At 45.9% G+C, this 14360-nt stretch overlaps 1 pseudogene; it reads right to left on the bottom strand.

Annotated features, from left to right (window-relative positions):
* Positions 1–14360, bottom strand: part of LOC115128817 (potassium voltage-gated channel subfamily H member 8-like) — a 149057-nt pseudogene that overhangs the window by 112439 nt on the left and 22258 nt on the right.

Here is a 14360-nt window from a genome sequence, read left to right as displayed (position 1 = left end):
GGAGGAGGTACGGACAGAAGAGATGGTATGAAAGAGGGGTAGATAGGAGGAGGTATGGCCAGGAGAGATGGGATGAGAGAGTAAGAGAGAGAGGAGGAGGTACGGACAGGAGAGATGGTATGAGAGAGGGATAGATAGGAGGAGGTATGGACAGGAGAGATGGGATGAGAGAGGGGGAGAGAGGAGGAGGTATGGACAGGAGAGATGGTATGAGAGAGGGGGAGAGAGGAGGAGGTATGGACAGGAGAGATGGTATGAGAGAGGGGGAGAGAGAAGCAGGTATGGACAGGAGAGATGGTATGAGAGAGTAAGAGAGAGAGGAGGAGGTACGGACAGGAGAGATGGTATGAGAGAGGGGTAGATAGGAGGAGGTACGGACAGGAGAGATGGTATGAGAGAGTAAGAGAGAGAGGAGGAGGTACGGACAGGAGAGATGGTATGAGAGAGGGGGAGAGAGAAGCAGGTATGGACAGGAGAGATGGTATGAGAGAGGGGGAGAGAGGAGGAGGTATGGACAGGAGAGATGGTATGAGAGAGGTGGAGAGAGGAGGAGGTATGGACAGGAGAGATGGTATGAGAGAGGGGGAGAGAGGAGGAGGTATGGACAGGAGAGATGGTATGAGAGAGGGGGAGAGAGGAGGAGGTATGGACAGGAGAGATGGTATGAGAGAGGGGGAGAGAGAAGCAGGTATGGACAGGAGAGATGGTATGAGAGAGGGGGAGAGAGGAGGAGGTATGGACAGGAGAGATGGAAAGTGAGAGGGATGCTAGAGGAGGCAGTATGACGAGTAGAGATGGAAAGAGAGAGAGAAAGTGAGAGATAAAGGGGGGAAACAGGGAGAGACGATAGGAAGGGAGGGATAGAGAGGTAGGTAGGCAGAGATGGGGAGGTAGGGATAGAGAGGTAGATAGGGAGAGATGGGGAGGGAGGGAGGGGGTGAGAAGGACAAAGAGGTATGTAGGGAAAGATGGGGAGGGAGGGATAGAGAGGTAGATAGGGAGAGATGGGGAGGGAGGGGTGAGAAGGACAAAGAGGTAGGTAGGAAGAGATGGGGGAGAGGGTCAGAGAGGGAGGGAGGGAGGGACAAAGAGTTTGGTAGAGAGAGATGGGGAGGGGGAGAGGGACAGAGAGGTAGGTAGGTAGGTAGGGGAAAGAGAGACAAATGCAAAGGGAGCGAAGATGGGAACAAGGGAGCAAGAGAGGGAGGGGTTGTTGACGACACAGAGATTGGGGTCCCCTGTTCGGCACACAAAATCCAATCTGCCTGAAGGTGTGTGTGTGTGTGTGTGTGTGCGTGGGTGTGTACGCTTGCGTGTGTGCGTGCGAATGTGGGTGTTAAGATGGGTTTCCCTTGCCTGGATTCAGATGATCTGTGTATTGCTTTTGCAATACTGACAAAAACACACACTTCTTCAGAGCTGTGTTTTCTGTTATCTCAGTACTGATGCTGACAACATTTACAATGCTAATTGTTGAACAATGAACATGCAGATGCAATATAGAATAACATGTACAATCCAGTCGTTACTCCCCACTTTTATCTCTCCTAAAGCATGTGCAGCATCAGGCTTTTTCTTTGTGTAAAAAGTACATCATTACGTGAATAAAAAGAAACCATGTTTTTGTTTGTTGTTTTGTTGGAATGTACAGTAATGAAAGTAATTAGACACCGAGCCGTGAGGGGAGGAGATGAGGAATGAGCAAAAACATTATTGACTGCAGATACACACACACACACGCGCAAGCACCACGCATGCATGTGCGCACACACCCCCACACACACACACTGACCTTCTCGCCTGTCCTCTGGCATGGCCTTGGCCTTGGTGTCTGTGATGTCTTTATATGAAGCCAGGAAGAGCACCACGTCTCCCTTCTCATTCTTAATGGGGACAATTTCCAGCAGGCACCAGAACAACGATGCTGCAGTACACACACACACACACACACACACACACGTTATACACATGATACACATACAGTGGAGTAGGGTGAAGTTGCCCCTAGATGCTGATCTTGAGTCAGTTTAGCATTTTCCCCAGTAATGGTTAATGTTAGGCTTGGGAGAAGCTGATCTTAGATCTGTACCTAAGGGAAACTTCACCCCAGAGCCACACTACAGTATAGACATGCTACTGTACATGTGACCAATCATCTGAAATAAGGCTCAACATCTGATTAGTTGATCTAATGTTTTTGGCAGTTTTACTTTTTATGTAAATACAGATTCAGAGCTTCAAAATGTTGTATCATACGCTGCACAACACATGTTATAATCACATCTAATACAGTCAAAACACATTATAATCACATCTAATACAGTCAAAACACATTATAATCACATCTAATACAGTCAAAACACATTATAATCACATCTAATACAGTCAAAACACATTATAATCACATCTAATACAGTCAAAACACATTATAATCACATCTAATACAGTCAAAACACAGTAGAATCACATCTAATACAGTCAAAACACATTATAATCACATCTAATACAGTCAAAACACATTATAATCACATCTAATACAGTCAAAACACATTATAATCACATCTAATACAGTCAAAACACAGTAGAATCACATCTAATACAGTCAAAACACATTATAATCACATCTAATACAGTCAAAACACATTATAATCACATCTAATACAGTCAAAACACATTATAATCACATCTAATACAGTCAAAACACATTATAATCACATCTAATACAGTCAAAACACATTATAATCACATCTAATACAGTCAAAACACATTATAATCACATCTAATACAGTCAAAACACAGTAGAATCACATCTAATACAGTCAAAACACATTATAATCACTAATACAGTCAAAACACATTATAATCACATCTAATACAGTCAAAACACATTATAATCACATCTAATACAGTCAAAACACAGTAGAATCACATCTAATACAGTCAAAACACATTATAATCACATCTAATACAGTCAAAACACATTATAATCACATCTAATACAGTCAAAACACATTATAATCACATCTAATACAGTCAAAACACAGTAGAATCACATCTAATACAGTCAAAACACATTATAATCACATCTAATACAGTCAAAACACATTATAATCACATCTAATACAGTCAAAACACATTATAATCACATCTAATACAGTCAAAACACATTATAATCACATCTAATACAGTCAAAACACAGTAGAATCACATCTAATACAGTCAAAACACATTATAATCACATCTAATACAGTCAAAACACATTATAATCACATCTAATACAGTCAAAACACATTATAATCACATCTAATACAGTCAAAACACATTATAATCACATCTAATACAGTCAAAACACAGTAGAATCCCATTACAAATCAAGGCACATTATAATCACATTACAAATCAAGGCACATTATAATCACATTACAAATCAAGGCACATTATAATCACATTACAAATCAAGGCACATTATAATCACATTACAAATCAAGGCACATTATAATCACATTACAAATCAAGGCACATTATAATCACATTACAAATCAAGGCACATTATAATCACATTACAAATCAAGGCACATTATAATCACATTACAAATCAAGGCACATTATAATCACATTACAAATCAAGGCACATTATAATCACATTACAAATCAAGGCACATTATAATCACATTACAAATCAAGGCACATTATAATCACATTACAAATCAAGGCACATTATAATCACATTACAAATCAAGGCACATTATAATCACATTACAAATCAAGGCACATTATAATCACATTACAAATCAAAACACATTTTAATCACATTACAAATCAAAACACATTTTAATCACATTACAAATCAAGGCACATTATAATCACATTACAAATCAAGACACATTATAATCACATTACAAATCAAGGCACATTATAATCACATTACAAATCAAGGCACATTATAATCACATTACAAATCAAAACACATTTTAATCATATTACAAATCAAGGCACATTATAATCACATTACAAATCAAAACACATTTTAATCACATTACAAATCAAGACACATTATAATCACATTACAAATCAAAACACATTTTAATCACATTACAAATCAAGGCACATTATAATCACATTACAAATCAAAACACATTTTAATCATATTACAAATCAAGGCACATTATAATCACATTACAAATCAAGACACATTATAATCACATTACAAATCAAGGCACATTATAATCACATTACAAATCAAGGCACATTATAATCACATTACAAATCAAGGCACATTATAATCACATTACAAATCAAGGCACATTATAATCACATTACAAATCAAGGCACATTATAATCACATTACAAATCAAGGCACATTATAATCACATTACAAATCAAGGCACATTATAATCACATTACAAATCAAGGCACATTATAATCACATTACAAATCAAAACACATTTTAATCACATTACAAATCAAGGCACATTATAATCACATTACAAATCAAGGCACATTATAATCACATTACAAATCAAGACACATTATAATCACATTACAAATCAAGGCACATTATAATCACATTACAAATCAAGGCACATTATAATCACATTACACATCAAAACACATTATAATCACATTACAAATCAAAACACATTTTAATCATATTACAAATCAAGTTATGTAATACAGACAACAGATTATTCTTTACATTTACATTTAAGTCATTTAGCAGACGCTCTTATCCAGAGCATTCTTTGAAGCCTGCAGATATGTACAGTATAATAAAGATGCATGAAAGCAGTCAAACACACATTCCCTAAAACCCTAGCAGGAGTTCTGTAGGTGTATCTGTGTGTTCTTGCACACTATTCCCCAGGCACACAAAAATACCGATTTCCGATTGTTATGAAAACTTGAAATCGGCCCTAATTAATCGGCCATTACGATTAATCGGCCAACCTCTAATTTATAATGTACTGTATGTAGTATGAAGAGTATGTAATGTAATGTACTGTATGTAGTATGAAGAGTATGTAATGTACTGTATGTAGTATGAAGAGTATGTAATGTACTGTATGTACTATGAATAGTATGTAATGTACTGTATGTAGTATGAATAGTATGTAATGTACTGTATGTAGTATGAAGAGTATGTAATGTACTGTATGTACTATGAATAGTATGTAATGTACTGTATGTACTATGAATAGTATGTAATGTACTGTATGTAGTATGAAGAGTATGTAATGTACTGTATGTACTATGAATAGTATGTAATGTACTGTATGTAGTATGAAGAGTATGTAATGTACTGTATGTACTATGAATAGTATGTAATGTACTGTATGTAGTATGAACAGTATGTAATGTACTGTATGTACTATGAATAGTATGTAATGTACTGTATGTACTATGAATAGTATGTAATGTACTGTATGTAGTATGAATAGTATGTAATGAACTGTATGAAATATGAATAGCATGTAATGTATGTAGTATGTAAAATGAGATTCTTGCTGAGCTCGATTGCTCTCTCTCTCTCTCTCTCTCTCTCTCTCTCTCTCTCTCTCTCTCTCTCTCTCTCTCTCTCTCTCTCTCTCTCTCTCTCTCTCTCTCTCTCTCCTTTAAATCTCCCAGCTGGTAATGTCTCAATCACAATTGCCTCTGTTTCTCCCTAAGAGAAAGATCTTCACCATGAAACACACAGAAAACCCTGCCTCTGGTTGTGTATGAACAGTTGCAGCACTCCCTCTCACAGGCAAAGACAGAGGGAAACCTACATTTACTATTCCACCTGTCACGATTCAGTTTAGAGGGAATGAGAGATAGAATGAGAGAGGGAATGAGAGGGAAAGTAAGCGAGAGAATGGGGAGAATCTGAGAAGGTAATGAGGGGAGAGAGAGAAATAAAGAGAGTGAGAGAGGGAGGGAGACAGACAGACAGAGAGAGAAAGAGAGAGAGAGAGAGAGAGAGAGAGAGGGAGGGAGACAGACAGACAGAGAGAGAAAGAGAGATAGAGCTGCAACCCGATGTGAGTGTTATTAAAGTTTCATGTGTGTGTTAAGTAATGACCGCAGGGCCCTTCCTCCCTCCATCCATCTATACTGGTCTAAATAGGAACACTGCAGAAATAGCCCATTGCCCATCACTTAAAGGTCCATTCTGTAAGATTTCCACATGTTATTAGACCTTTAATGCACATGTCAAATAAGTGTCCAAGTAACCTTTGCCTGAAAAGTATCCGAGCAACTAATCTTGATGGTGGTATGTAAGTGATTCTAAAATATTGATGTGAAAGGACTGAACAAGTGAGAGCATATTCTTGTTTTGACCTGTCCTGAGTCTTCAGATCAGTGCAGAAGGAGATGAGTAGTGGAGTCCAACTGTAGCAGACTTCAACACACACAACTTTCCTTACCTGTCTTCTTGTAGAACATGATCTCTTCCTTGAACTCCTTGCGTTCGTCCAGGGCTTCGTCGATGCTGAGGATGATGGTCTCGCTGCTCTCTGGGCCGTACAGGAACCTACAGGCACAGCTCTTCTGCATGACTTCAGTGCGGGAGAAGCCTGTGAGCTCACAGAAGCCATCTGAACAGTAGACAATGGGGAAGCCTTGGGCCTTGGACACCTGGGCATTAGCCAGGATGAAGTTGCTGTCTGGTGGAATCAAAGATAAAGAATACAGGGTCGCATTCATTAGTGCAAACCTTGCAAAACGTTTTGGCACGTTCAGGTAGTCCCTCCTCATTTAGGTCAGTTTTCTTTCGCTTTGGTTTCTAGTGAATACAACCCTGGTTTAGACAGTGATGATGTAAGTTAGGCCAGGATAAAGTTGTTGTCTGGTATAAGTAAGACAAGGAATATTTCGAATACACTTTTACCGATAACTATGTGAATGTGGGCTACTCCGGTAGCAGGGAAAAGTTGTTGTCTTGTCAAAACAAGACAAGGAATCAAGGTAATTCATATTTATGAGGGTGAGAATGGGGGTCTAGGTCACTGTGGATAGTGTATGAGAGTAGAAACTAACACAGCAGATACTATTGTTTAGGGTGTGTGGGTGAAGTAAGAGTGAGGAGGATGAGAAAAAATAACATTCATCTTCAGGTCTATTAATGAAGCTATTATGCCCTCATGACCTAAAGTGTTATGTGAATCTGTTACATGAATCCTGATCCCCAAGGCATTGATCTAAGCCTCAGTAGGATTACTATAGCTAGTCTTACAACTGACATTGTTTTCATGTTGTTTCATCCAAAATAAATGTGCTACCTCAACCATCTCTTTTCCCACCATTGATTTGAAATTGTAATTGTTTCATATCTCGTGTCAACCTTTGTCAAAGGAAACAACAGGAATTGTGTGTTGAAATATGACGCTTCAGAACCAGAATGCTTTGTACACGTCCCTCAATGAGGAGAAGTTCCATTGTAATAATTCCTTTAATCACACAGAACTGTATCTGTTTCCACCCTCTCTGACTTACTGAAGGGAGTCTTGAGTCTGATGTGTTTTTACTTGCATCAGCAGAATGTGCCGGGCGTTACAGGCCAGGGAGCAGTGCATCTTGGGACTGCTGTCAGGAGGATGTACTGAACACACACACTCACACACATCAGCAGAATGCTCCGGGCGTTACAGGCCAGGGAATGCAGTGCATGCTCTGGGACTGCTGTCAGGAGGATGTACTGAACACACACACTCACACACATCAGCAGAATGCTCCGGGCGTTACAGGCCAGGGAGCAGTGCATCTTGGGACTGCTGCTGTCAGGAGGATGTACTGAACACACACACTCACACACATCAGCAGAATGCTCCGGGCGTTACAGGCCAGGGACTGCAGTGCATCTTGGGACTGCTGTCAGGAGGATGTACTGAACACACACACTCACACACATCAGCAGAATGCTCCGGGCGTTACAGGCCAGGGAGCAGTGCATCTTGGGACTGCTGTCAGGAGGATGTACTGAACACACACACTCACACACATCAGCAGAATGCTCCGGGCGTTACAGGCCAGGGAGCAGTGCATCTTGGGACTGCTGTCAGGAGGATGTACTGAACACACACACTCACACACATCAGCAGAATGCTCCGGGCGTTACAGGCCAGGGAGCAGTGCATCTTGGGACTGCTGTCAGGAGGATGTACTGAACACACACACTCACACACATCAGCAGAATGCTCCGGGCGTTACAGGCCAGGGAGCAGTGCATCTTGGGACTGCTGTCAGGAGGATGTACTGAACACACTCACACATCAGCAGAATGCATCAGCAGAATGCTCCTGGGCGTTCACAGGCCGGGCGTTACAGGCAGTGCATCTTGGGACTGCTGTCAGGAGGATGTACTGAACACACACACTCACACACATCAGCAGAATGCTCCGGGCGTTACAGGCCAGGGAGCAGTGCATCTTGGGACTGCTGTCAGGAGGATGTACTGAACACACACACTCACACACATCAGCAGAATGCGCTGGGCGTTACAGGCCAGGGAGCAGTGCACCTTGGGACTGCTGTCAGGAGGATGTACTGAACACACACTCACACACATCAGCAGAATGCTCCGGGCGTTACAGGCCAGGGAGCAGTGCACCTTGGGACTACTGTCAGGAGGATGTACTGAACACACACACTCACACACATCAGCAGAATGCTCCGGGCGTTACAAGCCAGGGAGCAGTGCATCTTGGGACTGCTGTCAGGAGGATGTACTGAACACACACACTCACACACATCAGCAGAATGTGCCGGGCGTTACAGGCCAGGGAGCAGTGCATCTTGGGACTGCTGTCAGGAGGATGTACTGAACACACACACTCACACACATCAGCAGAATGCTCCGGGCGTTACAGGCCAGGGAGCAGTGCACCTTGGGACTGCTGTCAGGAGGATGTACTGAACACACACACTCACACACATCAGCAGAATGTGCCGGGCGTTACAGGCCAAGGAGCAGTGCATCTTGGGACTGCTGTCAGGAGGATGTACTGAACACACACACTCACACACATCAGCAGAATGTGCCGGGCGTTACAGGCCAAGGAGCAGTGCATCTTGGGACTGCTGTCAGGAGGATGTACTGAACACACACACTCACACACATCAGCAGAATGCTCCGGGCGTTACAGGCCAGGGAGCAGTGCACCTTGGGACTGCTGTCAGGAGGATGTACTGAACACACACACTCACACACATCAGCAGAATGCTCCGGGCGTTACAGGCCAGGGAGCAGTGCACCTTGGGACTGCTGTCAGGAGGATGTACAGAACACACACACTCACACACAAACAGACGCACACAAACACATGCACATGCCCACAAACACACCCTCCAGACACTGAGTGAGGAACCAGAGACAGACCCCACATTCCTAACCCCCCCCCCCATCCTGCCTGTCCAATAGTCCCCCTCCCTGAGAGGAGGAGAGGTTGATGCTTAACCTTAAGAGACGTTTACCGAAGTATGTGTGTGTGCGTGCATGCGTGCGTGTGTGTGCGTGCATGCGTGCGTGTGTGTGTGTGCGTGCATGTGTGTGTGTGCATGCGTGCGTGCGTGTGTGCGTGCGTGTGTGTGTGTGTGTGCGTGCATGTGTGCATGCGTGCATGCATGCGTGTGTGCGTATGTGTGTGTCCCCACCTGGATGTGTCTTGCTCTCTAATGGCCCAGATTGAATCCAGGCTCGGGACTGATTTGGGGCAGTGGGGGTTGCAGACATTTTTGAATAATCAGAAGCAACTTGTAATCTCACTCAACCCAACTTTACACTTTCACCCATTCAATACCCTCACTGATCTCTCTCCTCTAACCTCCTCCCCCCGTCAACACTCCTCTCCACTTCTCCTAGCAATCCATCTCTCCTCTCTTTCATTCTATTTTAATCTTTTCCCTTCATTCAGTCACTCTACGCACTTCCCTTCCCTCTCCCTCCATCTCTAACAGCCTCTGTTCTGTATCCATAGGTTTCCCCCTTTCACTTCCCCACATAATCGATTTTACACCTTTCTATCCCTCCCTCTCTCCATCCCCCTATATCTCTCCCCCTCTCACCCTCCTTTAGGCTGTGTGTGTGTTGGTACCCCTCTAGCTCCTCCCTCCCTCCATCGCTCCTCTCCCCTCCATTTTGCTCTTCATCTCTTCTCTCAGCTGCTCTCCGCCTCCCTCCTACTGTTCTGGATCTCACTGTCTAATTACTCTTCCTCCTCTCACAACCCCCAGAATCCCTCCATCTCTCCCTATTCTTCTCTCTCTCCATCCCTCTTATTCCCTCCAACTTCTGTCACACTTGCCCTTTCATCCATCTCTCCATCATTCGGCCCTACTTTCTCTCTGTATTCTCTCCACCCTTCCCTTCCCTTCCCTCCAGCCCTGTACATCCTTCATCCCTCTCAAGTCTACTATCTCCACCTGTCCGTGGATTCCCTTCTTCCATCCCCTTCTCAATTCACCATCTTCTCCTCCCTCCTCTCCACCATCTTTTCCTCCCTCCTCTTCACCATGTTTTCCTCCCTCCTCTTCACCATGTTCTCCTCCCTCCCCTTCACCATCTTCTCCTTCCTCCTCCTCCTCGTTCTCCTCCCTCCACTTCACCATGTTCTCCCCCCTCCACTTCACCAAGTTCTGCTCCCTCCTCTTCACCATGTTCTCCTCCCTCCTCTTCACCATGTTCTCCTCCCTCCTCTTCACCATGTTCTCCGTACTCCTCTTCACCATGTTGTCCTCCCTCCTCTCCACCATCTTCTCCTCCCTCCTCTTCACCATGTTCTCCTCCCTCCTCTCCACCATCTTCTCCTCCCTCCTCTTCACCATGTTTTCCTCCCTCCTCTTCACCATGTTCCCCTCCCTCCCCTTCACCATCTTCTCCTCCTCCTCTCCACCATGTTTTCCTCCCTCCTCTTCACCATGTTCTCCTCCCTCCTCTTCACCATGTTCTCCATTTACATTTCTCCTCCCTTTCCAGCTCTTCTCCTCTTCACCATGTTGTCCTCCCTCCTCTCCACCATGTTTTCCTCCCTCCTCTTCACCATGTTCTCCTCCCTCCCCTTCACCATCTTCTCCTCCCTCCTCTCCACCATGTTTTCCTCCCTCCTCTTCACCATGTTCTCCTCCCTCCTCTTCACCATGTTTTCCTCCCTCCCCTTCACCATCTTCTCCTCCCTCCTCTCCACCATGTTCTCCTCCCTCCTCTTCACCATCTTCTCCTCCCTCCTCTTCACCATGTTCTCCTCCCTCCTCTTCACCATGTTTTCCTCCCTCCTCTTCACCATGTTTTCCTCCCTCCTCTTCACCATCTTCTCCTCCCTCCTCTCCACCATGTTTTCCTCCCTCCTCTTCACCATCATCTCCTCCCTCCTCTCCACCATGTTTTCCTCCCTCCTCTTCACCATCATCTCCTACCTCCTCTTCACCATGTTCTCCTCCCTCCTCTTCACCATGTTCTCCTCCCTCCCCTTCACCATCTTCTCCTCCCTCCTCTCCACCATCTTCTCCTCCCTCCTCTTCACCATGTTTTCCTCCCTCCTCTTCACCATGTTCTCCTCCCTCCTCTTCACCATGTTCTCCTCCCTCCTCTTCACCATGTTCTCCGTACTCCTCTTCACCATGTTGTCCTCCCTCCTCTCCACCATCTTCTCCTCCCTCCTCTTCACCATGTTCTCCTCCCTCCTCTCCACCATCTTCTCCTCCCTCCTCTTCACCATGTTTTCCTCCCTCCTCTTCACCATGTTCTCCTCCCTCCCCTTCACCATCTTCACCATCTTCTCCTCCCTCCTCTCCACCATGTTTTCCTCCCTCCTCTTCACCATGTTCTCCTCCCTCCTCTTCACCATGTTCTCCGTACTCCTCTTCACCATGTTGTCCTCCCTCCTCTCCACCATCTTCTCCTCCCTCCTCTTCACCATGTTCTCCTCCCTCCTCTCCACCATCTTCTCCTCCCTCCTCTTCACCATGTTTTCCTCCCTCCTCTTCACCATGTTCTCCTCCCTCCTCTTCACCATGTTTTCCTCCCTCCCCTTCACCATCTTCTCCTCCCTCCTCTCCACCATGTTCTCCTCCCTCCTCTTCACCATCTTCTCCTCCCTCCTCTTCACCATGTTCTCCTCCCTCCTCTTCACCATGTTTTCCTCCATCCTCTTCACCATGTTTTCCTCCCTCCTCTTCACCATCTTCTCCTCCCTCCTCTCCACCATGTTTTCCTCCCTCCTCTTCACCATCATCTCCTCCCTCCTCTCCACCATGTTTTCCTCCCTCCTCTTCACCATCATCTCCTACCTCCTCTTCACCATGTTCTCCTCCCTCCTCTTCACCATGTTCTCCTCCCTCCCCTTCACCATGTTTTCCTCCCCTCCCCATCTTCCACCATCTTCTCCTCCCTCCTCTTCACCATGTTTCCTCCCTCCTCTTCACCATGTTTTCCTCCTCCTCTTCCACCATCTTCTCCTCCCTCCCTCTCTCCACCATCTTCTCCTCCCTCCTCTTCACCATCTTCTCCTCCCTCCTCTTCACCATGTTTTCCTCCCTCCCCTTCACCATGTTCTCCTCCCCTCCTCTTCACCATGTTCTCTCCTCCTCTTCACCATCTTCACCATGTTTTCCTCCTCCTCTTCACCATGTTTTCCTCCCTCCTCTTCACCATCTTCTCCTCCCTCCTCTCCACCATGTTTTCCTCCCTCCTCTTCACCATCATCTCCTCCCTCCTCTCCACCATGTTCTTCCTCCCTCCTCTTCACCATCATCCTCCCTCCTTCACCATCTCCCTCCTCTTCACCATCCTCCCTCCTCTTCACCATGTTCTCCTCCCTCCTCTTCACCATGTTTTCCTCCCTCCCCTCTCACCATCTTCTCCTCCCTCCTTCACCATGTTCTCCTCCCTCCTCTTCACCATGTTCTCCTCCCCATCCCCCTTCACCATGTTCTCCTCCCTTCACCATCCCTCCCTCCTCTTCACCATCTTCTCCTCCCTCCTCTTCACCATCTCTCTCCTCCCTCTTCACCATGTTTTCCTCCCTCCTCTTCACCATGTTCTCCTCCCTCCCCTTCACCATCTTCTCCTCCCACCATCCTCCCTCCACCATCTTCTCCTCCCTCCTCTCCCTCCCTCCTCTTCACCATCTTCTCCTCCATCCTCTCCACCATGTTCTCCTCCCTCCTCTTCACCATGTTTTCCTCCCTCCCCTTCACCATCTCCCTCCTCCTCTTCACCTCCTCTTCACCATGTTCTCCTCCCTCCTCTTCACCATGTTCTCCTCCCTCCTCTTCACCATCTTCCTCCCTCCTCTTCACCATGTTGTCCTCCCTCCTCCTCCACCATCTTCTCCTCCCTCCTCTTCACCATGTTCTCCTCCCTCCTCTTCACCATCTTCTCCTCCCTCCTCTTCACCATGTTTTCCTCCCTCCTCTTCACCATGTTCTCCTCCCTCCTCTTCACCATGTTTTCCTCCCTCCCTTCACCATCTTCTCCTCCCTCCTCTCCACCATGTTCTCCTCCCTCCTCTTCACCATCTTCTCCTCCCTCTCCTCTTCACCATGTTCTCCTCCCTCCTCTTCACCATGTTCTCCTCCTCCATCCTCTTCACCATCACCATGTTTTCCTCCCTCCTCTTCACCATCTTCTCCTCCCTCCTCTCCACCATGTTTTCCTCCCTCCTCTTCACCATCATCTCCTCCCTCCTCTCCACCATGTTTTCCTCCCTCCTCTTCACCATCATCTCCTCCCTCCTCTCCACCATGTTTTCCTCCCTCCTCTTCACCATCATCTCCTCCCTCCTCTCCACCATGTTTTCCTCCCTCCTCTTCACCATCATCTCCTCCCTCCTCTTCACCATGTTCTCCTCCCTCCTCTTCACCATGTTCTCCTCCCTCCCTTCACCATGTTTTCCTCCCTCCTCTCCACCATCTTCTCCTCCCTCCTCTTCACCATCATCTCCTCCCTCCTCTTCACCATGTTCTCCCTCCTCCTCCTTCACCATCTTCTCCTCCCTCCTCTTCCCATGTTTTCCACCATCTTCTCCTCCCTCCTCTTCACCATGTTCTCCTCCCTCCTCTTCACCATCTTCTCCTCCCTCCTCTTCCTTCACCATCTTCACCATCCTCTCCTCCCTCCTCCCATCCTCCTCCTCCACCATCTTCTCCTCCCTCCTCTCCACCATCTTCTCCTCCCTCCTCTCCACCATCTTCTCCTCCCTCCTCTTCACCATGTTCTCCTCCCTCCTCTTCACCATGTTTTCCTCCCTCCCCTTCACCATATTCTCCTCCCTCCTCTTCACCATGTTCTCCTCCCTCCTCTTCACCATGTTTTCCTCCCTCCTCTTCACCATGTTTTCCTCCCACCATGTTCTCTCTTCACCATCTTCTCCTCCCTCCTCTCC

Source organism: Oncorhynchus nerka, linkage group LG4 (genome assembly GCF_034236695.1).
Source record: "Oncorhynchus nerka isolate Pitt River linkage group LG4, Oner_Uvic_2.0, whole genome shotgun sequence".
NCBI classification, from domain to species: domain Eukaryota; kingdom Metazoa; phylum Chordata; class Actinopteri; order Salmoniformes; family Salmonidae; genus Oncorhynchus; species Oncorhynchus nerka.
The sequence above is the reverse complement of the archived record's forward strand: the minus strand, read 5'-3'. Positions and strand labels throughout refer to the sequence as shown.